Genomic DNA, 25,822 nt, shown 5'->3' with positions numbered 1-25,822 from the left:
CAAAGCCAGTTTTTGGACTTGGCCACCATGTATCTCAAGTTCACCTTCACTACTTGGGAGGGTCATACATGCCTTCAAAAGAAAGGAGTATACATAGGATCTAGCATTGCCCCGGTCCTCAGTGATGTCTTTCTAGCACACTACGACAGGATCCTACGGGAAGCTTAGATAGGTCAAAAGTAGGGAAAGTGTGTAGGTACGTGGATGATTCTTTTCTATTCCTAGTCACAGATCATAACAACTTCAAAACCTTAAGAAGTGTGTAGAACCGTTGAAAACCACGTACGAACTCCCGGTTGAAGAATGATTAAAATTCCTGGACCTTAGACTAGAAGTGTTTACACGGCATGTAAGCTAGTCTTATGAGCCTAGACGAAAAAAAAAACCCTCCTCCCATCCACCTCAGCGCACTCCAAACTAGTGAAAAGGGGCATAGTGCGGATGTGTCTAAATAATTAAATCCATAAGTCATACAAGCATACAATTCAAAAGAGCAAACTGGCAAGTCGCAAGGTTCAAATCCGCGGAATACCCTAATTCGTTATTGACGTCGGTAGTTGAAAGGCTCCTTAAAGAGATAAAGCAAGGTGGAGGCGTAGAACAAAACCCCAGGGACAAGACAAAAAGACGAGTAGCAGTGCCATACACGCATAAGTTGTCCCATAGCCTTAAGAGGGCAGCGAAGAGAGTTAACTTGGATGTAGTCTTTTCAGCCCCCAAAAAAAGCTTTATATCATGTGCAAAAAGGTAAACTCGTCTTCAAGTAATGCAGTAAGCTGTTCCAAGAAGCACAGAACGAACTTTGTGCCTCGTGAAGAAGGTGTTATTTAATCCTTCCCACTCTCTTGTGGGGGAGAATACATAAGACAGACCGGACGGTGTCGAAATGACCCCCTTCGAGAGCATGGCAACAATATCATCAACGCCATCTCGGGACATTTGAAGGACTGTGGGTGTTTGGCGCTTTTAAATAATTGTACTGTGCTAGGCAAGAGTCCCAACCAACTCACAGGGAAATTATAGAAGCAGCAAGCATTGAAAGACGGAATGACAGGTCCATTTATATGACTCTTTCAAGAAGGGAACTTAAATATTTGGCCAAAGGCTCTCTCAGGCAGCAGCGGTGAGAATTCTTCAGTATTTTTAATTTTCGTCTTTCAATTTTCATTTTTGTTCTTAATTTTAATTTACTTTATAAACTTTTTTTATAATTTTAGATTTTTAAATATTTTGCTTGGCATCTTGTTTATGGTGCATACAAGAGTTGTTCATTGTAAGTAGAATAACATAATCAATACAGACCAAAAGTTGCAAGTCAGCGCCGAGCGACTGTGCTATTTTTTTAGTGTGCTTGTGTCCGTGAGCGTTTTTCTTTTTGTGCGTTTTAACGTTAAATAGTATTTATTATCCTCATAAAACTTCTAAGGTATTTTACCCGGTCAGGCTCACATCTGCACAATTTTACAGCTGTTGACAATATATTTGTTTCGTTATTATCGAATGTGCTCGCATGAATTCGTTCGAATATGTAATAATTGCTGACTTGTTTTTTGTTTGTTTAAGGGGGAGGGGAGCTGTACGTCGTCCTGTAGCTCAGCAGCCAGAGAGTTTGTGCTTTCCTTTAATAAAGGAAGGGGTCGTAATTGTCGTAATGTGTTCAAAATATAATGTAGAGATAACTTTATTGTCGTATACAGCTGAATGCTGGCACTGCACCTTTGCCTCTAAGATTGTACCACAAGAGCAGAACGTTTTGATCTTTTGACCAGCCGGTCCATTTCATCCTATACATAACAATTTATATACTGAAACGAAGCTGATTCTGCTTTTGCGACTCAATTCAACATATTAACACTAAATCTGTATAATAATGCGCTGCTGGTAGTTGTATTTGCGAAAACGTTTGAGCACTTTGTTAGGTTCAGTATATTACCTTCTTTTAGAAAAATTAAATGAGAGAAAATGCGAGGATAGCCTCAAGGAGCTTGAAATCATATGAGCTGCATTACGGGGAGTTTAGGATTTCGATAAAATTAATTTTCTGTCTTTCATAAAGCTCGCTTCAAATAGAAAGTAAATGTTAAGGTGTAAAAGGAAAGCGACATATGTCGCTTTCCTTTTATTCTTGGAACTTACCAGCGCGCTCCAGTTCGTTAGATGTTTCACTTACTCATTTTCGACTTTTCACACTTTATTCATTAGACATTTTCTCAGTCGGGGTGCTAATCAAGAGAACATCCAAAAAAGTTCTAAGCGCCCTAGAGACAGAAACCACATTTAAAAAATTGTAATAAGGCAAAAGTAACACTGAAGCATTGCAACGTAAATGAACACCATCCCTGAAAGTGCAGCAAATATTTCTTAGGGAAGAAACCACCATAGTTCGCAATTTCTAATTTTTACAACAACGCGCTAAGAGTAGTATATGACATAACAGTCATGTGATCAAGTTTCGTGAAAATAATTCGTGAAAACTCGATTATAAAATAATAAATCTCAGCAATATGTAAATATCGCTCTTACGAGAGAAGGAAAACCACCTTAAGGAAACGACGGTAGAAAGGGAAACCCAGGGCATGTCTTACAGAACTGGCCAAGTTACTCTTTAAAGACGGGAAACAAGATGCCACACCCTAAGAAAAGGATGTGATACCTCCGCCTCGAAAGGAGGAACAGGAATGCCCCTAGTGTTATTCCCTAAAAGAAGAAAATCGCTGCCATAAAAACAAACAAACAAACAAACAAACATTTGCTTGTTTAAAATAATTAAAATTTCCGCTTATTTGTTTTTTCTAATGTATGAAACGTTCGTCTAAAGAACAGAGTGGTCCGTAGGTAAGATTGAACTGTTGGAGGAAGTCGTGACGAGCTGCATGCCGCTTCCCCTGAGTGCGAGTAAAGGGCGCGTTTGCAGGGGGATGGAAGTCTTCTCAGTGTTTTGAAACGTTCTAAGCACCCATCTCCGAGCATCGACACCTTACCTAGAGACTAAGAAGTTTTACTCTTTAAGGGTGTAAAAATGCTGCTCCAGAGACCCAAGGATTCACCCTTATAGATTTTATTTTGAGCGATACAGATTTTTTAATCGTAAAATAGGGAGCTGTTGCATAGGGCACCTTTCAATTTTGAAGAATGTGAAAATGGTATGAAAAAAGGGCGCCTTGGTGAAGTGAAACAAACATGCTTTTTGAAAGGGTTTTTGCCCTTTAAAGGACAGTTTTAGTAGATATAATTTTAGCGCTTATGTAGAAAATAATGAAAGCCGTTTACAACAAAGTGGAAAGTTGAGCCAGTTGGTTTATGGTTCTTTAAATAATTAAAAGCGCCGAAAAAGGCAAGGACAAAGAAGTGGAACGACACAAGGCGCTTTAAATAATTAAAAGCGCCGAAAAAGACAAGGACAAAGAAGTGGAACTTTGGTATTGTGCGCATAGAATACCGTTGCAAGAGTTGTTCACTTTGAACGGCTGCCTTCTGCTTAGACCAGTGGTTCTCAAATGGGAATCGGCGGACCCTTTGGGGTCCGCGAAGGCACCTTAAGGGTCCGCAAAGCCCTGCCTTCCGGCAATAAAACTTGTCTTTTTTTAAGATTCAGAATAAGCGTGCCAATTTCGGGGTGCGTTTTCTCTTGTATATGTCAATAAGAGATGTCTACCTCACGCTAGCTATCCATTTATTAAATCACTCTCATAATTAACCAATAACTTTTCTTTCCCCTCACCACGAACGGGGTCCTCAATCATCTCCGCCAATCTAAGAGAGGTCCGCGAAACATCGGTGGTTGAGAACCACTGGCTTAGGCTATAACTGCGCATGTCTAGTATGCCAATCTACAACGAGTTGCGAAGCCCTTGGGATGAGACATACAGCTCTAACGATATCCAAACGCCTCTCTTCCTACACCATAACGCAAGGCTGCATTTGGCATGTCTGACTTATGACACGATTCACACTTTCTAATGATAAGTTTTAATACAACCTCATATTCCCTTGACAATATTCCTTCAACGGATAACCCATTTTAAACATTTACTATCACCTGCGAAACAGAAAGTTCGAGAACTATACCATCTAAAGGAATAAAAACTGAGGAGCGTTTTTACCTCTATAAATATTGACTATCCAAAAATACTTATAAGCTAGATGTTTGCGGAAGAAAACTGTTGAACTTTATAGTAGCATCTTTCGTTCTTTTTATAGAATAGACTTCTTTCTACCTTTTTAAGTTCACTTCCTTGGCAGCCTATATAATCGTGTCCTTGTCCCAGCGAGCGTTGTACAGTTGCTCAGTTTCCTGGTGTTGATTTCGTCATAATATAATTTTTTTAGTACTTGAATGTTTAGACAACGTTAATGCTAGTACGCTTCCACGGGTGACTCGTCTCTAAGCTGTAGATGAGAAATTCAATCACTGCGGTACAACCGCTAACACGGGGTCTTTAGCGTGTACCATACAGTAGTGATTACACGAACGCGTGCCGGTACGAAACTCATCCAGATCGAAACGGGTAGGGGGTGAGGATCAAACCCAGGAGGTTCTGCAGCGCAAGCTTTCACTTCACGCTTCGAGCTGAGACGCGTTAGCTTACACGGTTTACCGATCGCCCCAATAATACTTGAACGTCTGAGACCCTTAGGCCCACTTCAGAAGCGGCAATTTCTCCCAGTAACTTGACGTCGCCACACCAGCAACACCGGCTAGCCGCGTTCACACGCAGCAACCAATTGCTGCAATCTGCCCTCATCATCATGAATTTTCATTTATCTTGCATTATTTTGACACACAGTTAAGGTGCTATAAACCTGTTTGTATGCATGTAGATGGTGTTGAGAACACTAACGCAACGGGCGCCGCTCGGCGCAAGGGCGAAAGTGTCGTCTGCTACGATCGGCTGTCTGCTACACCAGTAAACGCTTGAACTACCGCGGCCGCAAGTTGTATATTAGCGCAAAAAAACAGCAACAACAAGAAAAGTTTTTTCATGGGCTTATTTTCAGAACATTAGTAGAAAGTGAGGTTCAGTAAGCCACACGTTAATATATAGCAACGGTTTGTTGAAGTATGCCGTGCTGAACTTTGCAAACTGGCTCTCTCGCACGCGACGCACGCTGCCGGCGATGACACATTCTCGCACGGTAGCACACAAGCGTATGTGACGTATCTGCATTCTGCGAATCACATGGCCAACCATGAGCGCGCTGCTAGCGGAGCCTAAATTTGCTTGATAGGATTAGTAGATTTTAATAACTTCGAGGGCATCAAACTTTGTTTAAGAGTTTCATCAACTTTTAGGCGGAATTAGATCGAAACGTTTGACGTGTGGTCTTTTAGGGCGATATTATAAATAACTGCATTGTTTTTCTTTAGATTGAAAATGAACCGGGGTTGTCCCTTAACTTTTAGTCAACTTCGAGCTCCAGATATATGTTTGTTTTGGCTTTCCGTGTAGTTGGGCCCTCGTAGATTTCGTTTAAGCAAACACATAGGCAAGAATAAATACATACTCAGTGTCCCCTGAGAGGCCTGCGACAACGCCCGTATACGCATATAGTAAACACTTTTTATATCGAAACAGACCTAGAGGTTCCGAATTTAGGGGACAGATGTTTCCGGTTAACCGGCTGCCAAGGGCAGTCCTGTTACGGTTTTCCTCAGTCAGATACAACTACGGTTCAGAACTCGTAATAGTCAGAAGAAAACGCAAGCCGTGTGGTTTACATTACAATAATAATAATAATAATACAATTCATGACAGTAACTCATATGACTGCCCTAACTACGGTATTTGATTGATTTTAGGAAAACTTGAGTGATCATTGATGTCTATAACATGACGCGACTCCGCTCAAGTTCTCCGGTCGGCGGTTGGTTTTACCCTTATGCCTCGTTCACACTTGTGAACCGGCGGCCGGATCCGCGAGAATTCTGACGCCCGGCGACGAAAGCAGGCAGAATTTCCGGCGGAGAGCAAGATCGCTCTTGGACCACTTTTGAACGCCGGAAGAAAGTTTTCTCTCGCCGCAAGTCAATCAGAACGCACGGGGGAAGTGGCGCTTGATGACGTCAGATCCCCGCTGAGGAGCTGGCGGTGATCGCGACGAGACGCGCGCGGGCAAAGAAGAGGTTTGAGAGCTCTCGTCAGCTCTCGTCTGTTCGGGAAACTGCGAGACGCTCGCGCCGCGCACTCCGCAGGCGGCAACGAATGTGAACGGCCCGATCTTTTTCGGCGATCGAATCTAGTCGGCGGCGAGAGCTTATTTCGCAAGTGTGAACGAGCCATCACTTCTTGTCGTAGCACGGTTCCGTATGTAAAGCATCATTTGAAACACAGCATGGCGTATTTCGCAGAAAGCGGTATATTGTTGCAGATTTCGTAGATGCAAGCCCAATATTGATCTGGAAGATCTCGCTGTATTCTATAAACGCTACTTACAATCCTTTTGTAAATTTTTTTTTACATCAACTTGAACGCCCAATTTCGCCTTTGTTCTCTTCTTTTCTGCTTGAGCGACGTTCCGAACAATGTTTTGTCATGCACCGTAGGAGCGGCCTAATCTCGGACATTTTAATTGCTAATTCTCGCGAAGGTATTCCGGACTGTGGGCCAAGGCAAGCGCAAGGGCTCCCGTCGTTCCTCGCCAGGGGTCCCTCTGTCGACTGCTGCCACCATGAGCCGGGGCTCGATGCTCTCGCGGAGAAGCGGGGCGCGTTTGTGCTCGGCCATGGGAGCGGGCGGCCTGACACGCGGTTCTGACAGCGCTTGACGCGCGCGCCTGGCTACCCCAGCCGGCGGCAGTCACTACCACGCGCCGCAAAGTCACGGCGGCCAATTAGCGTACGGATGCGACGCGACGCCTGAGTTACCCCGCTGACGGAGTCCCATTTTACGCGCGGACTTCATCATCGACCCAGGGAGCGACGCCGCTACGCTCGTGCCTGGCACGCCGACTTCGCCGTCAGCATCGTTTGGCTAGCCCCGTATCACCATACGACGAGACGGCGGTGACCCTCTCGGCACACAGTTACACGTAATAGCAATATGCATAGAGAATGCATTCAGTGAGTATGCCACACTGATGTACTCTGTGACTCTTCGTTGTAGAAGTAGTAGTCCCAGTTCATTGCCGACTCTGAGAACTGAAAGAACGCCGCAGGCTATCCGTAGAGCCGCCGCTTCTGCTTGAGACATGAGGTTCAAAGGAATGCCTACCTGCCCAATGTCGCACGGCCGCCAGTTTTTGCCAACTTGCGAACGCGGAAAAAACGAGCGAAATTCGGAAAAAAAAATGTTTAATGGTGATAAAATATGGTACTATACGTGGTCGATATTAGCTGAAAACAATAGGGGAATATCTGGTGCCCAGCCATACCTTATTTTGAAAAAAACAACAACAACAAAAAGAACAGCCCTGTGTTAATCCATTGTACAGTCGCAGCGATGACTGAGACACAGCAGGGCTCAATTGGCTTCGTTCTCACGAGAATGCTCCTCACTGTTCTTCCTGCGACTAACGGCGAGACGCGTCAGCGTCGCCACCAGAGCATATTTCAGCGTCTCTTAGCGTCTCATAACAAGCGTGACGCTAGCAAGCGGCCATGCCAAGACACCCGCGTCTGCCTGCTTTCCTCCGTACACTCTCGTTGAGCTTCAGCGCATTTTCCGCTTGATCCACCAACGATGACGCAATGAGCAGGACTTGTGTTCTAACTGGTATTGGATGGATGAAAACGGCTGAATCCTTTTAATCGGGCGGCGGCTCGCATCACCTAGCGGAAGCCTTTAATTTCGACAATTAATTCCGATTATATTTGTGATTAGTTAGGAACGACAAAGAATTTTCTATCGCGATGTCGCAGCAACTGTGGTCGTCTCTCCATCGAGCACCACTCGAGACTCATACTCATGTTTGTTCCACAAAAACCGTATAATAAGACGGATTGCCAGTGCTGTGGCGTAGCTCTGTGTAACGAGCCCGCTTGACACGCAGCGAACCCCCAGGTTCGGTTCCCAAAAGCGACAGGCGATCTTTTTTCAAACAGTTGACAATATTCCGACGGACGCCTTACGCTCTATTACGCCAACTACGACATCAACAACAACAACTACAACGACAACGGGCGTCATTTCCAGGAGAGTAAAAACCCCATAACAGCTGGAGAAAAGAAGACATGTCCGCTATCCTTGGCATTCAAGACTTTTGTACTTGTCTTCGCTTATCACACGCTTCCAAACAATGCTTCAAAATATGTTTTCCTCGCTACTCTACTTGACTGATATTGTGCATCAGTGACGGAAGTTTATTTCAAAGTTGATGCAAAGGTCGCAGTCTCAAGTTCAGATGGGCAGGCTGCAAAAACCGGCATAGGAACATCGAGCGTTTGGCGAAGCCCCCGCGCCAGAAATAACTATAGAACCGATCGGTTCCCTTAGCAGCCAGTGGGAGCGATAGCCGACATTGGAGCAGCGTTCTCGTCTCTTCGGCTGCCGATTCTTTCCTGCTTGGCGAGACCCGGCTCGCTCGCATTGCTCGGCGATTATCTTTCTTCATAATTGCTGTGTAATTATCAGGTATCATTTAATTTCATTCGTGACACCATGCCTCTTTCAGAATATGCATGTTGTGATAAAAAAAAAAAAAAAGCGGACATCTTCCAGTGTTCGAAATCCTAGCCCCAGAGATAAAAATGGAAATAAGAATATCAAACGCGGATTCTTTTGACGAGAGGGACTGCGCATAAAACGAGAATTTTGCTTCTTACAGCACTCTTGGCATCGGTGTTGTTCTTGTACCTTGGCGACTATGCATTTCTGACGTTCTTGCACTACGATATCCGCGAAGGTTTTGAAAAGAAATACAGTGTTGCAAAAAGCGCAGCCCCCTACTATGTCATAGGGTTAGCATAAACAAAGATGGGGCGCCATGGAACAGAGCAGATAAAGGTCTATATTTGCATCGCAGGCGCGGCGAAACTGCATTAATAAGCCCGCACACATATATTGTGATCGTGATATATGCACGAGGTGGGAACCAGTTTCATTATTCTTGCAGACGAATTGAACAAAAAGTATAGTCCCCCCCCCTCCTCCCCCCTCCCCGGGCAAGGCAACTTTGGGCAGTTAAGGTACACATTTATAAAAAAAAAAAAAAAAAAACAGAATGTCTATTAGTAACACCGTTGCATAAGACGCATCGGCGGGAAGTTTGTTGAAAAAAAAAAAAAAAAAAAACTTATAAAGCGCACAGGCCGGTGGTTACTGTCAACAATGCCATAAATATAGGAATTTTGAGTGGATCGTGGAATATTTCCTGAAAATCAGGTCCAAATATATGGACACACGAAAACATCCGGAAGACGCATTAAACCAGGAGTGGGTAAACAATCGTCGACGAACATAAAATGAATAGGCTTAACGTACTGACTATGTTTAGAGGCTGACTGTGCGCGAGTAGTCCGTAGTGAAGCAGATAACAAACAAAACGGTCGTAACTACAAACATTACGCTTCCCGAAACGCTTTGCACGGATAACGAAATGAAGGGGAATTACTGCGAGTAAAAACGTGTTGATGTATAGTGAAACCAGGGGAAAAATATATGTTGATTAGTTTGTAAGTACCATTATGTCGAGTAGTTTGTACGTGCATACAGGTTAGAAGTCATACAAACAAAAACATGATATTTTTTTTATATGTTAGCGGTGACAAGCAATTAGGGTTTTATTTGATTGATTCGCGAAACAATTCTGAGTAATGAGTAGTTCCGATAAATGATGGGGCCGATTTATTTTTTGAAAAGTTTAATGATGCTTCATTGAGTGATTTTTATGAGGGTCACAAATTATTTTTACGCATGACACTTGAGCGGGCAAGTGTTTTATAAGCCGCGAGTTAAGTAAAAGTAGAGAAAATTGTTTAATGGGAGCACCGAAAAAAAAAAAAAAAGACGTATGACCAGGACGAAGAAACACACAGTCAGGGCGCTGAATTACAACTGAAAGTTTCTCGCTCTGCAAAAAGAGAAATAACTACAGAAATGAGGGAGGGGAGAAAACAAACAAAGCAACCCGATAACATTCAACATCAGCCACGGCCACACGCTGTTCCACGAACCTGCCGCAATTTTTACGAAATCTACCTCGTCATCTGCAAGGGCACCAGAAGGAGCGTTCACACACGTGTCAGCTCCGATAGACGCCATAAAATACGATTCGTCTATCTCCCTCGAAGTCTTGTTTTTGTGACGAGACAAAATCTTTATATCATGAAATGACGGCGAGCGGCCACACCTATCACAATGGACCACTAAGTTCTCTGAGGTCGAGGAGTGCAAGGAAAGCAAATGCTCCCTTGCCCTTATGTTTACACATTGCCCAGTCTGATCGATATACACCCGGCCGGAGGACAAGGGGATCTGGTACACGACCCCGCTTGGCCTGTTCCCACCAAGCAGTATGCACCACCAACTAACCCAACTACATGCCTTGTTAGAGAAGATTTCTCGTCAAAATACTCAGACGTCGTGATGGCTTTACCTGTACTAGGAATTATTTCACTTCTGAAAACAAAAACTATAATATTAATTTGAAAAGTAGGTTCTTTCATCACGCAGCAGGTAAAGAATATGCGCCGTAATTCAAGGAAAAAAAGAGAAGGAAACTACAAAAAGCTAGTGCGCTTCGTGTTCTGTCCCTCTCTTTTTTTTTTTCTCTTTACGGCGCATATTGTTTTAAGAATCTTGTACTAACTTAACTAGCCCATCTTTGTATTTCCACACGGTAGCTCATTCCCGCTGTCTTTGGTTAGCTTTTGTGAGCTGCAATGATTTTGGAAACGTCACTTTAGTAGATTTTAAATGCAATAGCATTTAAACTCTATAAAAAAATGTTTGGCAGGTGCAGGCTCGAATTAATGCTATTAAATTATTTTATTTTATTATAAATTTCAAGTTTACGTTAGGCTGCAATAATACTGCCAGAGGTACCTGCGCATCATCATCACCAAAGAAGTTTACGAGCCGCCATTTGATGCCTTTTTCTTGAAATAAAAATTGAGTATGCGCACTAAGAAATATGTTACCCTTAAGGGTCAAAAAAGGGTGTTCCTGAGACTTACGTATATGGCAACACTTTTTTTAGCAATTTTTTTTTTCGAGGAATACACACGTTTTAATTAGAAAATACGATGCTGCTGCATTGAACACCCTTAAGTTTGAAGTGTGAGAAGGTGTGTGGAAAAGAGTGCTACGCTAAAGTGAGGCCAACATATTTCATTTTTGAAGGGTGTTTGTCTCCCTGACAGGCCGCTTCAAAGAGCTTTGCTGGAGCTTGATTTAGCGACTGTGTCGAAAAATCAATGCCTGTAAAGTGCTTTTTGCTTAGAGACACATTGTATTGAGCATAGGTGTAGTATCTTCTATATGAAATACTGACAAGAACAATGCAACATATACTTGTGACATTACGCGGGCCGTCACCTGCGACTTTCTTTGAAACATCAAGTACGTAGGGTGGTGGAGTAGACAAGAGGGTCCTGATTTCTCTCTCGCGCGTGATTCATTGCGTTTGTATGCGGTTTTTCTACATGCGAGAATGTCACGTTATGCTAGTTTCTTGCAAACGTGTGGCGATTGTAATATATATATATATATATCCATAAGATGCTGTTACGATTTCTGGCATTCTATTCTTAGGGTGCTCACCAGCACCTTAAGTGTGTTGCTGTAACATGCTTAGAGCGTTATTCCTGAGTCAAACTGATGCGCATCCGTAAGAGTGTAAAGATGTTGTGTACTTTACCTGTTCCACTGTCGACGGCAGCTAAAAAGCGCGTGTTTAACCAGGCATATAACTAGTCGAGGAATGAAATCAATATAAACGATACACTCGTGAGGGTCGTCGGAGCGTTTCAGTACGCCTCTCGGAGTCAACAATTGAAATGCACCTTAGACGGCGAAGACTTCCAAGCGCAGGAAGGTTCTGGTCCAACTCGAGGAAGTCACTCAGAGAATCCCGTCGAATGCGAAGACGTCGACCCTGCGGCGGCGCCCATGTTGCCCCCACGTCCACGGGGCCGTCGCCGTGGTTCCGGCCAAGAATAACCTCGTTCTCAGAGCGCCCACAGCTCGGGTGAGCACGCTGCGATCAATCGGTTGCCGTACTTGTAGGGGCCACTTGTCATCCCGCGTTTAGAGTCCTAGCTGGACGAGGCACGCACGCGGAAGTTTCAGGGCCCTTATAAAAAGAAGCTTCGTTCCGAAGATCCCTCAACGGGCTATAACAGAATGACGTCAAGAAGACTGGCTGTTTGGGCTCGTTGGCTGCTCATTTCATAGAACTTGTGCGTGCACAGGAACGACGAGGACGAAGGGAGGAAAGGGAAAAACCTCGTCACACAACACAACACGGAACAATCATCGCAGAGCACGCGCAGGGTACAGCATTAGCTCGCTCTTAGGAACCTGCTTTCCTGAGAGCGAGATAATGCTGTACTGCGCGCATGCTCTGTGATGGTTGCCTTATGTTGTGTTGTGTGACGAGGGTTAACTACAAATACCGGAACAGGCTTCAATAAAAGTTGGTTGGATGTTGCGCCTTATTTTTGTCCTGTCCTCCCTTCGTCCTCGTCTTTGCTGCTTACGCGCAAGTTTTATGGAATAAAGTCACCCACCTTGAAGCGCTTTCTTGGTTTATTGATTGAATACACGACTAGTCCCCGATTTTATTTTGGGCAGGGTGGTAGAAAAACAACAAAATCAAAATGATTGCGAGGTTTTAAAGCAAATGTGCAAATAAATAAATAGTACGAAGGGTTTATCACAATAATTTCTGTTTTAGTTAATTAAAAAATGCATCATATATATGAAATCAATACTTTTCTTGTACAATCAGAGAAAATCAATATTTCCCGAGCATAATAAAAAAAAGCGCGCAAAAATGAGGAGGGACAAGTCGAAGAAAGGAATTCACATCAGGCCTGACTTACGACTGAATTTAGTCGGAAAGAACACGAACCATGAGTGCATCACCAATTACATGCATGGCTCGTGTTTTGCAATCCATTACCAACTCGCCCAAGTTTGTACACTGTTAGCAAAAATAACACGCCCAGACGTGTAAACCGTTGTCCCATAGCGGACACGTCGAAACGTGTTCGTTTTACACGGAGCCATCTGTGTTTTTCGTCTACACATGAGGTGCTGTGTAAAGTTAACACGCTACACCGTGTTTGCGTTCCGAGAAGCACGGTTCAACGTGTTCCTTATGAAACATGGCGGCCAGCAGCCGAGAACAGGCGAGGGACGAGCCCAGCCAGCCGCGCCTTTCAGCCGAACTGAAAGCATACAGGACGCGTTCGTTCTCGTTCGATGTCTTTTATGCACAGTAAACAGTCTCCGAGCGGCGGACGTAGCTACGTGCAAAGGTACCTACGTGCATCGTCGGCGGTCGGTGGCGTCGGCAGCTACGACAAAACCGCCAGACAAAAACAAAAACAAAAAAAAAAACGAATATTGAACTTACATGGATAAATAGCTCAAGCAAACTCTTGTAATCGGGCGGTAACTTGCGCCACCTAGTGCGATTTCTAGCAACCAATGGAAAAAAAGCAGGAGTCGGTTACTACGCTGGGAACTATCACGAGTAGACTGCTACTCTCATACATCACAGACAACACGAGCACCACGTAGGACACAGCAGCGACACATACACAAACACATCACCGACACTACGCCCGACACTTCCTACTAACAACAGACTCTCCCCGCGGCGTATATATGCTTGACATGTACGGGTGAGCTCTTTGGTCGCTGATCGTTACCGATTTATAGAAGAAGACACAAAACACGGCACAATGGACAGCCGTATGTAAGAACTGTTTGCATTTAAAAAGTATGGAGGCAAAATCTGTAAAAGTAGTCCTTTGCGAAAAACAACGATGCACTAACAATAAATCTTAAACCAGCCATGAAAAAGTTCAAATTTTTGTTATTTTCATGCTCGACCAGTGTTATGAGCAGTTCGACTCGCTTGAATCAGATAGAAAGACAAATGGTTGGGATTTTATCAGTACGTATTCAATAATCAATGGAAATTATACTTGCGCAAGGCATTTTTTATATATATTATTGTGAAGGACATCCGCCCAACACTTCACTTCCGCTAGTTGTAGTACGCGTACGGGAGCAGACGCCTTCACTTTTGGGGCGTTTTGATGCAGATTGTTGTCGTATGTCGTGTTGGTGTCGAGCGAAGCGGTGAGGCTTGGGAGTTTGTGACCGGTGTTATTCATGATCATTAATGTGGCGCTGATGCGTTTTTTTTTTTGTTGTTTTGTTTTTAAATATTTCTATATAGCCACATTGAAAATTCACGAGCCCGTGGCACTGCATTATGCTAAAATCGCGAGCTCCTTCTCTGTTGACGTCGTTTTTCTGGTGGCACTCGTGGATACTGCAAGCGTTTAAACAGTGCATAGTCTCGCCTACATCCGCGGTGACGTAATCGACCTGTTGAAACTTATTGCTTGCGTCATTTTGGAGTACGCAAGGCAATTATCTCGCTGCTCTGGTTTCGGTTATAAAAGCAAGGCAAAACGCTCGTAGTTCCCGCCCTCAGTACACGTTGGACATCTTCCACACTTTGACACTGGATAACTGGATGAACGAGGATTTACATTTACTTCAGAGGTCACACTCGCCGCTTCCTCACCGTCGAGCAGCAGGATCAGCTGGCGACAAGCCGCGTATGAAAGGCTCGAGCATCAACAGCCCAAGTGCGCTCGGTGCCGATGCGGGCGATGCGGGTTTCTGTCAACCGCTAGCCCAGCACAGACCGTGACCGTTCCAGCTCTTCGTCATGACACGGTGTTGCAGAGAGCAGGGTATAATACCGCTACACGGACCACCGAAGCGAACGCACTGTTATCGTAAATCTTGGCTTGTGATTGCGCCTAAATTTGTAAATAATCTTATTCTTTTTTCTGGAGACGCAAACGAAGGGCATAACAAAATCGTTTGCATATTCCGCATACCTCGCAAAAGCATCAGTCACCTTGCGAGAAGCGCAAAACACGGTGTCCGCACCGTCCTGACTTCCCAGTCTTTTACCTGCTTTAGAGCAGTTTGTACCTGTTAGTAGGTATGTCTACTGAAACTGCAACTTGAAACTTGGGGCAGTGCCAGAGGGAAAAGAGACAAATTCGGGCCTCTTCCCAATGTAAAGAAAAACCACTATGTTCTCTACGTAAAAAATTGGTCTCAGTTCATGCATCTGTGGGCAGGTAGAAAATCTTGCCCTAGTTTATTCACACCGCATGATGAGCGCAACAAACTCACACGAGTCACACGAGATTTACAGGAAAACATCGGTGGTGACTTAAGTTTCCCTGAAATTCTGTATAACCGGTCGTTTGCGGGACCGAATCATCTACTCGAGCGGTGTGCGTCGCTGTGCGAACACGTCGCTGTGCAAATGCAGTCTAACGACACGAAGCATAGAAACGGCAGATTTAGGGAAACTATCCGAAGCCCCTTGTTCAATTAAAACGACGTAATTTTGTTGAAAACGTCCGCAGCATTTTACTCACGGTATGCGTCGGGAATCTTCCACATTTTGAAACGGAACGAAGGAAGATTTACTTTTAGGAACGCTCGCTGCGTCCTCCCCGACCAGCTGGACCGGATCAGCTGACGACGACGGGGCTAAACCCGTCAAACGCAACCCCACAACAACCAATATGAGCTCCGCGTTAGTGCGGGTTTCTACCTACAAGCACCGCACCACACACCACGAACGTTTCGGCCCTTTCTCGCATCGCCGTGTTGCCCCAAACAGAACGAGATCGCCGAAGAACGCAGCGCTGTCGTGAACCTTGGCTTGTGGTTGCGCACTCGTGGACCCTGTGACTCCCCTCGCTTTCAAAGCACACACGACGAATGGTACTTTCCGTCTTCCGGGAACATCACAGGGGCACTTCCCCGGTCACGTCTTCACTATGTGCTCGCAAACTGCGCAGCTCTATGCGAAGCTTCTCGCGTCCCGTCAAACCAAAACAATAGCGGCTGCCAGAAATTTCTCCGGTCAAACAAAAAGAACGAAAGCCAACCGGCTCTTGCTTCCACCGTACATCGACGTTGCGCTTGCGCGATGGCCAGATCGGCCAGATCGCTTGCAGTTGAAGCAGTTGAAGGTTGAAGCAAAAACGAAACCAACTGCAATGTCACGTGTTCACATCGAAGACACGCTTTTTATATCCATTTTAACTGTTTTGAACGAATAATTGGACCCAGGACTTTATTTGTGGTGTGTAAGAAACTATTATCAAGAGCCCTAAACTAAATGCAAACATGGGCGACATGAGGGAAGCCGCATTGCCATCGACCAGAAAATGGCGGCGAGCCACGGTAAGCGCGGGTTTCGCCAACGTCCCGCGACATGGCCTAATTGCTTTTGGTGCTTATCTGTTTCCGAGACATGTTTCTTTCCGCGGCATTTGTCTCGACGGTCCTTTCTAAGTGTGTGCCCAAGCATTCCGGTGCTTCGATAGCCGGCAATGCCGCGGTCGTCGCCAGAGGCGATGCGTGTTATCGAGGTCGGCTACACGGTTATGCGTGTATGACCGAACCAAAACACGTTTTTTACAACCTCGCATGATATCTGAAGGTATTATCCGTTACTCATCGTGTAAATTTATGGTAATTTGTGTAAATAGCGTGTTTTTCACCCCAAATATTCACCAAATACACGGCACTTGCTAACAGTGTACTCTTCAACGGGGTTTGGCGTTTTATTTCATGAACCATAAAGTATATTTTCGCCATCTACATATTAAACTTAATGTCGTCCTAATAGTTGCAATGTCCCCTCGGACACACCTTAGTCATCCCCCCCACGTTTAGCATCCTTCAGTTAGTAATTATCTCCGGCATTACTCTCACTGGCTGCTGCAGTATAGCTTCTTTGAATTCGGCGACTGCCCGCGGTTTACCTTGGCGAGGTATGGTCAACGAGCAGGCTACGAACTACCACCATGTTCGTGCCCAGACATGTATGCAACGCGTTACTATTCGCGAGTTACTTCTACATAGTTACTTCTTTCGTTAGCGAGTAACGAATTTAGTTACTTTTAAGAAAAAAGGAAGGAGCAACGTATTTAGTTACTTTCAAGGCCAAGTAACGAGTAACGGTATTTCGTTACTTTGGAGGAGTAACGTGTGCAACAACGTTCAAACAGCCTCGTTTTAATTCCAACATTAGTGGGCGTCTATTGGGATAAAGGCAGACGGGCAAAACGAAAAACAACTGAACGATATGACAGTGTAGCAACGTTTATCGCTGAACAAGTCAGTCGAACTCTACAGCTGGGAATATCCTTCACCCAGAGAAAACAAGGAGGTTCGTTGGACGAACCTTCTAGAATCTTGTACAGACCGAATGTAAACCCGGAGGTTGCCAACGCAGGAAAACACAGAACCTATTGTCAACTCTGACCTTTAGAAGCAGAGGTAACAAAAAAGAGTGGGGAATCCCAGATTCACCAGCTCTTCCTGAAGCAAAACACTGCGGTTCATTGGAGCGCGTCAGTAGAACGACTCTTCAGCGTTGCCGGATATGTATTCTCAATGAAGGGGGAAAACATAACTGATGAAAACTTTGAGAGGCAGCTGCAACGACCTCTGAAAACGAAAGAAGATAGCATAAAACGAAAGCAGTTGTGTATTTGGTCGTCAAAGTAACGAGACGAGTAACTCGTTACTTTTGAGGTGAAGTAACGAGTTCCTTTGGAGAATCGGTAACGAGTAACGGATTTAGTTACTTTTCTGAGTAACGTGTACATGTCTGTTGGTACCTCAATAGGATGATGAGGCAGTTATGTATTGACATACAAAACGCTACCTTATTTAGATTGGACAATCAAAGTTTGAGTAGTCTTTATGAACCCTTTTTAGTTTCGTTGCAAGACCGACGGATTATTCTGTCGGATCCTGTACACGAGCTATTGGTATTAGATACGAAGTTTGTCTCCTTTAATATTGCCACATATTTTTACATATTATTTTTTATTCTTGCTTGCAAAAATTGCTACGAAATGATCCTTTGAGTGAGCACAGACACTGTCCGGTTCAGCACCATCTCAACTAGGAAAGATTGTGCCTGGGTAAAAAAAAAAAAAGGATTTTTCTTTTAAATCGAGTATTCGTAAAATAAATATATTTGATTTAAGATAGACTTAATATCCAAATCTTCTCAGCTTAAAATAGTGATATTTCTTCAATGGGTGTGGTTTATGAAATAGCTGACTTGTATAAACCTTTATCTTTTGGTTATTATTTCCTTTAAACGCGAAATAAATTATCATAGAAAGTTAAAATAATAGGCAAATGGTGACCTTATATTAAAAATATTTTTTTCCCAATTGTGTCGAGGAAATTTGTTTAGTTTAAAGCATCCTAGTGAAATTGGTCCTACTTAAATTACGAATTTAAGTCATGATTTAAATTGGCTCTATTTTGGCCTTTGCGCTCGAATTTCGATGCCACCACATTCTGAACGCGCGCAGGCAGAGATTGGACGCGAGTTCTACGTCAGTGTCTGACGCGCTAAAACTCGCCTTCAACCAATCAGAGCGTCGAAAGGCACTCGACTTCCGGCTGGGGGCAATCGCGCAATCAGAACTTAAGCTTAGCTAGGTTAAGTGGCGCAAGCTGCCAACCCCTTACAAAGGTTCCACTTATCGACCTGCTCATCTAAAATCAATGTTACTAAATTCAATAATTAGGCTAACTTCTAACGAGACGTGCAAGTCCCCTTTCTGTCCAATGTTTTGTCGCCAACGTCTTGCAGCGCCGATTCGGAGAGCAGGCGTAACGTTCAAAATGGTGGCGTCAAAATCGACCGGTGACAAATTGGGGAGTGGCGGGATGAGGGGGCTATAGATCACTTTTCCGAAACTGAGCGACGCGTCGGTAATCAGAGGGCATATTGCCATTCTTCATGCAATATGTGACAGATAACTGCAACGTAACTTAATTACTCTTTAATAACTTTAACTTTAACGAATTGCAATCTTAAGCGTGTAACTTTAACTAAATAATTCGCATTCAACTCGTGTAACTGTTTTTGTAACTCAATTACTTTTCGTAAGTAACTTTTACGGCTCTGCTTCTCGGTGTGGAATCCGGGGTTAATATTCCTGCTATTCGGAAACCACGGGCAAATGACGTTGCATGTCGGCTCTGGGATAAAACTAAGAGCAGGATTTGGTCGGATAGGGCGAAGCTCAGTAAGCTTATTTTTTTATCCCGTGTAAAGGAGGTACGCGAAGCTGGTAGCCAGTAACAAAATTCAGTCCTATGTATTTTGGCGGAAAAGCTCGCGCCAGGCATTCGATGTTGGCCACCGCCAGAGCGAAATCTAATTTGGATCTCACGGAGCGAGCCAAGATATCGTTAGCAGACGACTTGTCTGCTAGCGTGAGCAAAGAAGTTCGCGTGCTGCATTCGTAACATTAAGAAAATAAATCTAGAGGAAAAAGTTTGCAATCTTCGCATGCACTGCGGCCATCTCACAACGGCTCAGTGGTCCTAGTGGGCACAGATTGATGCTGAACATTTGATAAACGTTAACAAGGCGCAACACGTAATTTGCAAGGTCCGTATTCAGTAGTATTGGGTTCATTCAACAGACAACGCCTGCGTTCTTTAAACTATAAAAAAAAATTACGATAATAATCTCCTGGAGAAGGGCAAGAAGGGGGACAAAGGACACACACAAATCTCCAAACACAGCTAGGTGACTAGTGCGCGACCGAAAAAAACCCGCCTGCTCCTGGTATCGAACCAGGGACCTCTCCATTTGCATGTAAGCTACGCTTCATATACGGAACCGATGGAACCTGGATTTGTGACGTCGGAAGTGTTCACGAAATGGGAACGGGGAGTTCTCTTCCCCGAACGTCTCGTGAGTCTCGAATGTTTCTGTGCAGCCACAGATATGCGGAAGGCATTGAATGTGTGCTATAGGCCGTGTGTGTGTGTGTGTGTGTGTGTGTGTGTGTGTGTGTGTGTGTGTGTGTGCGTGCGTGCGTGCGTGTGCGTGCGCGTGCGTGCGTGCGTGCGCGTGCGTGCGTGCGTGCGTGCGTGCGTGTGTGTGTGTGTGTGTGTGTGTGTGTGTGTGTGTGTGTGTGTGTGTGTAAAAGGAGGGGAGGGGCAGAGGGGGAGGAGCAGAGGGCAGAATTTGTTCCGGTGCCACCCAGCTGGATCGTCTGCTACGAATCGAGTCCAGCGGGTGAGGCGATCGAACGCAAGCTTAAAGTACAAACGTCTGCTATTTCGCGATGAAAGCGATGCATTTTCGTTTTGTGACCGTACGCATGTTGAAATCCTCTAGTGGATTAAAAAAATAGAGAGACGCTAAAGACAAGCCCATCAGCTGCAGTGCCTCCTCCCTTACTATCCGTATGTACTTACTATCCCTATGTACCACTTTTCCCAGGAATCAGTCATAGGATGGTGTCCTTTTTGGTTTTCATGTGCGAAGATAGTTTGTTTTCTTCTCCTGTAACCTGGTGGCACAATGCTCTCTGTTTGTGTACGAGTGTTCTTCTTTTGAGTGGGTACATTACGTTAGTTTTGTTTGTGTACGGGTGTACATTTTCTTGAGTGGGTATATTTGCATTGTTTCTGGTCTATAAGAAAATATGTAGGAAATTTATTGTTTTAATATTTTTGTCAAAAAACGTGTACTCCCCCCTCATACAATGCCCGAAAGGGCGCTTTGAGGTATATTAATCGAAAATAAAATAAAAATGTCTTCACAAAAATAGTGCCCGATCGCGGATTCGCGACAGGGTTTAAAAGTTTGTATTCCTCGATGACGTTCGCCCAGGAAAAAGCTGTGACACCACATCCACTCAGCAGCAGAGATAGCTCTCGCTCTCACTGGTGATTTTAGCACTCACCGCAGCGTTCCTAGATGGGAAAGCGTTGTGACACAAAATCTTATTAACAGTTCAACAAATTTTACCACAGAATAAAACTGAGATATAAAAAGATGCATAAAATGGCAAAACTTTCGTAATTAATACATATTTTTTAAAAAAAGCGTTAGTTCTTCTTAAACGTAAGTTCTTCTAAATCAGCAGAGCGTGAATACCACTATGCTCGTTGCAATGTCGCACAAAGAGAAGTACAGGCAAGTTTTGCGCATTGCGCATGCACCGCGGAAAATAAATTCTCTTCCGCATTGGATAGTCTGACAAACTATGGAATGTTTTGCACTTAAAACATGTATGTTCTGATAAAATAACACAAAAAAATGTTAAGTTTGCTCCCTCATAGATTACTTTTATGTAAGCTATTTTTTTTTATCTGCCCTCTATCATCGGTGGCTAGGTTCTGCTTCAATGAAGCGACGGCTTGAGTTACAAGGCACTGGCCACTTTAATGCGATTCCGGCAGTGTTTTCGGCTGCTTCGAGTCACGAGATATTTTCATCCGGATTTCACCAGTTTTGCCTGGTGTCGGGGTTCACTGACCAGAGCACTTAAAGGCTCCATAATTTCACCAGATTTCTAAACTTTGGTAACAAGTTTCACTGTGCGCTAGCGCTGCCACCAGGAAGCAAAATGGGACGCTGCCTCACGTACATACACACGAATGTCGAGAGAGCTCCAGCGTGTGCGTGTTCGCGAGTGCTTCTTCGGTTACCGGTTCATGTCAGCTTGTGTAAGGCAGCAGAAGAACTGACTATTTGCGAGGGACGCTCGGAATGTCGATTGATTTCAACATGCAACATCAGAAAACCAAAATTTCAGCTTGCGTCCGATATCCCTTTTCATCTTAGCAACATCCACTCTTAGCAACATCCACTTTTTCGGTTCCGTCACTATATGACGTGAAGGCATTTTAACAGATGACGTGCTCTCTTAACATACTTACAACTTTCGGCGTCAAAAAATTGTTGCAAATTTTTTTTTTTATAAACCGGAAGTTGCAATAGAGTTTGCTTGCTGCCGAGCTGATTTCGCCTCACGCTCCAATTGCCTCAGCCACTGCTGCAGAAATACTTGCGTCGCTTTTCTGAATGTCGGTGACGTTTTTTAATAAAAGCATTTTATTTCTTTGGTCTTATTCGGTGTCCAAGAAAGAGCTTTGTGCGAGACAAACTTCGTTCTTCGCTCGCGTTAGCAAACACTTTCTACGTACAAGCCAAGTTAAATCTTTCTGTCCCACTCGCGGTCACTAAAACGTGCCCCAGGTTTCGACGAGGAGCTAGCACAAGCAGACTATCGTAAGGTAGTAGTAGCACAAGACTATCAAACCGCAACCTGTTTTTCGATTAAAAACGCGTTCCATTTCTCTCTTTCGGGAAGTGCTCGTGTGACCGGGAGGGAGGCGGGGAAAGGGGGGGGGGGGGGCTAAACTTTGAGGTCACAGTGCCAGGCATTTTCAGGGCAGGGAGCTTATAAAGGCTCCATCCGATAACACTGGTGCCATGAAATTGGCTCGAAGTTACATGCAAATTTTCATCCACAGGGAGCTGCTGCAATTCAAAACCCACTACAGCCGCAGAGCAAAGTCCAGTTGGGAATTATTAATGTGAAAGCATTAACTGTCCCATGGAGCGAACCGACGTCATCAGCTTTGAAGCCGCGCCAAACGGCACCTAAACCCCCGTGTCCCAATGGAGTGAAGTGAAGCCGCGATCTGATGGATAGGCTCCCATTGGCCGGCGCGCGTCATCAAGGAACGAGGCTCCCATTGGTTCTCACGCGGCGTAGTTTCTAAGAAACACCACCAGAGAAGCCCTCGTCATGGCGACACAGTGCACGCAGCGGTCCGGCCTCCGGTAAAAGGTGCGGGCCTGGCCACACAGCCCGCCCGGGCAAACTCCGGAGAGGCTGAACGGCCGAGCTCAGCGCGGCGCGGCCTCTTCACGAGAGCGCGCGCTCGGCCGTCGGCCGCCACCTCGGCAGTACCGAAGCGTGGCCGTCCACGTCGCTGCGCCGCAAACAAACTAAGGGAGCGGAAGAACGACATTCATGCTTTTGCATTCACAACTCATACGAAGTGCTTAGGTGTACTCGGAATTTTTGTTTTCGGTCTAATAACTAATAATGGAAATACTTAAAAAAATGAAGATATACTTTTAATGACGTCGTACACGAAGGCAGGGCCAAACGAATGACCATGCGAGGAGACAGAAGAAGATGCCTTCGAGCTGGCGATACGGAAGTTGGTGAAACGGGAGCAAGTTCCACATATCTGAGTAATTGTGACAGGAGTGAGGTCGTCACAGGAACCCGATAGTAGGTGGGAGCGTTCCGTCAAGGACATGAGTAGGGACGTCGCGTACCCTCCGAGGTTCGAGGTCGACCTTGTTTGACGATTTCCAACTTCTAGCGCGAAATTCGTGAAAGCTCCGCTGAAGCTCCGCTGTTATACGCGTGAGCGGGGAAAGGAAACAAGCTGGCGCGCCACCTGGCTGAAGAGGGGGAAAACATATGTATTGGGTACCTGGTTTCATTATTCTACATTATTTACCTGCTTTGAGCAATAAACGCTTTTGTGTTTGGCTTTGCCTTGTGTAACCGTTTAGAATCGTTTTATGAAATTTGAATGAAACCATTGTATAAATACATTTTCATAAAATTGAAAAAAGTGTGTATCAGAGCAGAATTGTACACGTTGATAAAGAAGTAAGGAATTACATTTACATTTACTCAGGGATAAATTGTAATTAATTACTATTACAATTACATTCTATAAAAGTAAGTGAACGTTACGCCAATAAGTAATCCGTTCCTTTCGTAACGTTACTTCCAACATTACTGTCCTCAAGTAATAAACAAAAGGATGAAGGTTATTCGGGTGTTTATTATTGCCACCAGTCCCATTGATTGAGATTGATTATTTTTAGTAAAAGCTGGCTCTCGAAAGCCTCGTCAGACATATTTCCTCATTTCTTCTTGAAGATATCGACTGCTACGCTGAACACTCTTTCAACGGAGGCACTGGATTGGAGTACCATACTATTCCTCAGAAAGGCTTGATGCACTGCATTGAGCTTCTCCAGTCAAGCGATGGAATTGCTCTTTACACTGAAGAAAGAGCAAAGCTTCGTCGTTGCAGCGGTACCTGATACTTTTGGAATCGCGAAGCTGTAGAAGTCGTGGAATAAGAACTGATTTAGGTACATCTAATTATGCCGGCAAATATTGTCAGACGGAAGAAAAGGAAGTTAGTAAGACAGAGTAGCTACTTGTTCCATTTAAATTATAAATACAATTTCGATCTAGATTCTTTTTTTCATTTTGACTGGGAAAAGGTCGAGCCTCGGATTAGATGTCGGCGAATAAGATAATAAAACGTTTTTGATATCATGAAGTAACGGAAATATTAGGACATCCTTAAAATAATTAATTAGAATGTTAATTAAAAAAGGCTATCTGAGTGTACGTTTGCGTACGGACATTTCTTTATGCCGTTCAAAAACACATAGAGCACCGTTTGGCATTAGTGTACTGTGTACTCCAGTGTTCTCCAATGGCTGCTGAGGCCACGGGCAGGGAATTGCAGAGAACTAAGCCCTCCTCACAGGTTTCACTCCCTCCTCAAGCCCGAAATCTCTAACCTACATAAGCTGCCTTTTTTGTAGTAAAAATCTGCGTTCGATATGTGTCCTGCTGGGGTAAACACGAGAGAACAAAAAATACTATTACCAGTTCCGAAATACTCGCAAAAAGCTGACAGTCAAAAGGGTGACTGAGATGCAGGTAACTTGGCTGAAATTCACAAATAAAGTGGGCCAACCCTAAGGTTTGGACAACAAAATAGTAGTTGGCTTTTAAATCTTGGTCAAATAAAAGCGAAAAAAAAGTGTGAAAAAAAAAGACCTGTTCTTTAAGAGACCATGATAAGTGTTCTATACCTCTTGTGCAGCAACGAATAAAGGTGCCTGTTGCTATAACTCCTTGACTAATTATCCCCTCGCTCTTAGCGGATTTTTTGTGTAGACTGAGCGTCCTCTCCTGTTGTGACATTACGAAAATGGCCGTAGTCACTATAACCGAGAGGGGGCGTTGTTAATTCTCGTCTGTGCACTTAACTGCCCCGAGCTTCTCGAAGAGGTAACACTATCATTTGGTCTCCTCCTCTCCCCGTCTACGATCGAAAAAGGGGGACTAGAAAAAGTGTATATAGATTGCGTGCATTTTTTATTTTTATTTTAAATGCCCATTTGGATCTCTAAACCTTGTTGTTAGGGCCTGCAATAAAAGAAAAAAGAATGTTCAGGGGCTTGGTGTTCTAAATGAAAGCTTTGAGGAACTGAAGAATGCCAAGCCTCCTTTTGCGCTGGTCAACGCGCGGTCGACTTTACCAGAATGAACACTTTTTAATGCGTTAGCACTAGTACCCACATGACAGAATAATCTTATGGCGTCCGCCTGTGGACAAAACAGTGGAGAAGGAAGCGCGCCGCGTAGAGAGGAGGAGAGTAGTGAAGGACGAAGGCGAGAAGGAGGTGACGTCATGGGGCGGAAGCCAATGGGCGCGCTGATGCTGGGGCGAGTCTGAACTTGCAAGTGTGCGGAGTGCGCATGCATGCCTTCGTTTGTGCTACAAAATGGAGTGTGAACCAAGTACTCGCGCTGGTCCAAGTAGGCGGCAAAAGGAGACGGATTGTGAACGAAGGAGGCGGGCAGCCGAAACCGGGGAACAGCGAAAGCAGCATTTGACAGCGGATGCCGCTGATAAGCGTGCAAGGCGGGCAAACGAGAACCATAAGGCCGGCGAAAATGAAAGGAAAATGTATTGATGGATCC

This window comes from Ixodes scapularis, unplaced genomic scaffold (assembly GCF_016920785.2).
Source record: "Ixodes scapularis isolate PalLabHiFi unplaced genomic scaffold, ASM1692078v2 PGA_scaffold1__304_contigs__length_218370807, whole genome shotgun sequence".
Lineage (NCBI taxonomy): Eukaryota > Metazoa > Arthropoda > Arachnida > Ixodida > Ixodidae > Ixodes > Ixodes scapularis.
The sequence above is the reverse complement of the archived record's forward strand: the minus strand, read 5'-3'. Positions refer to the sequence as shown.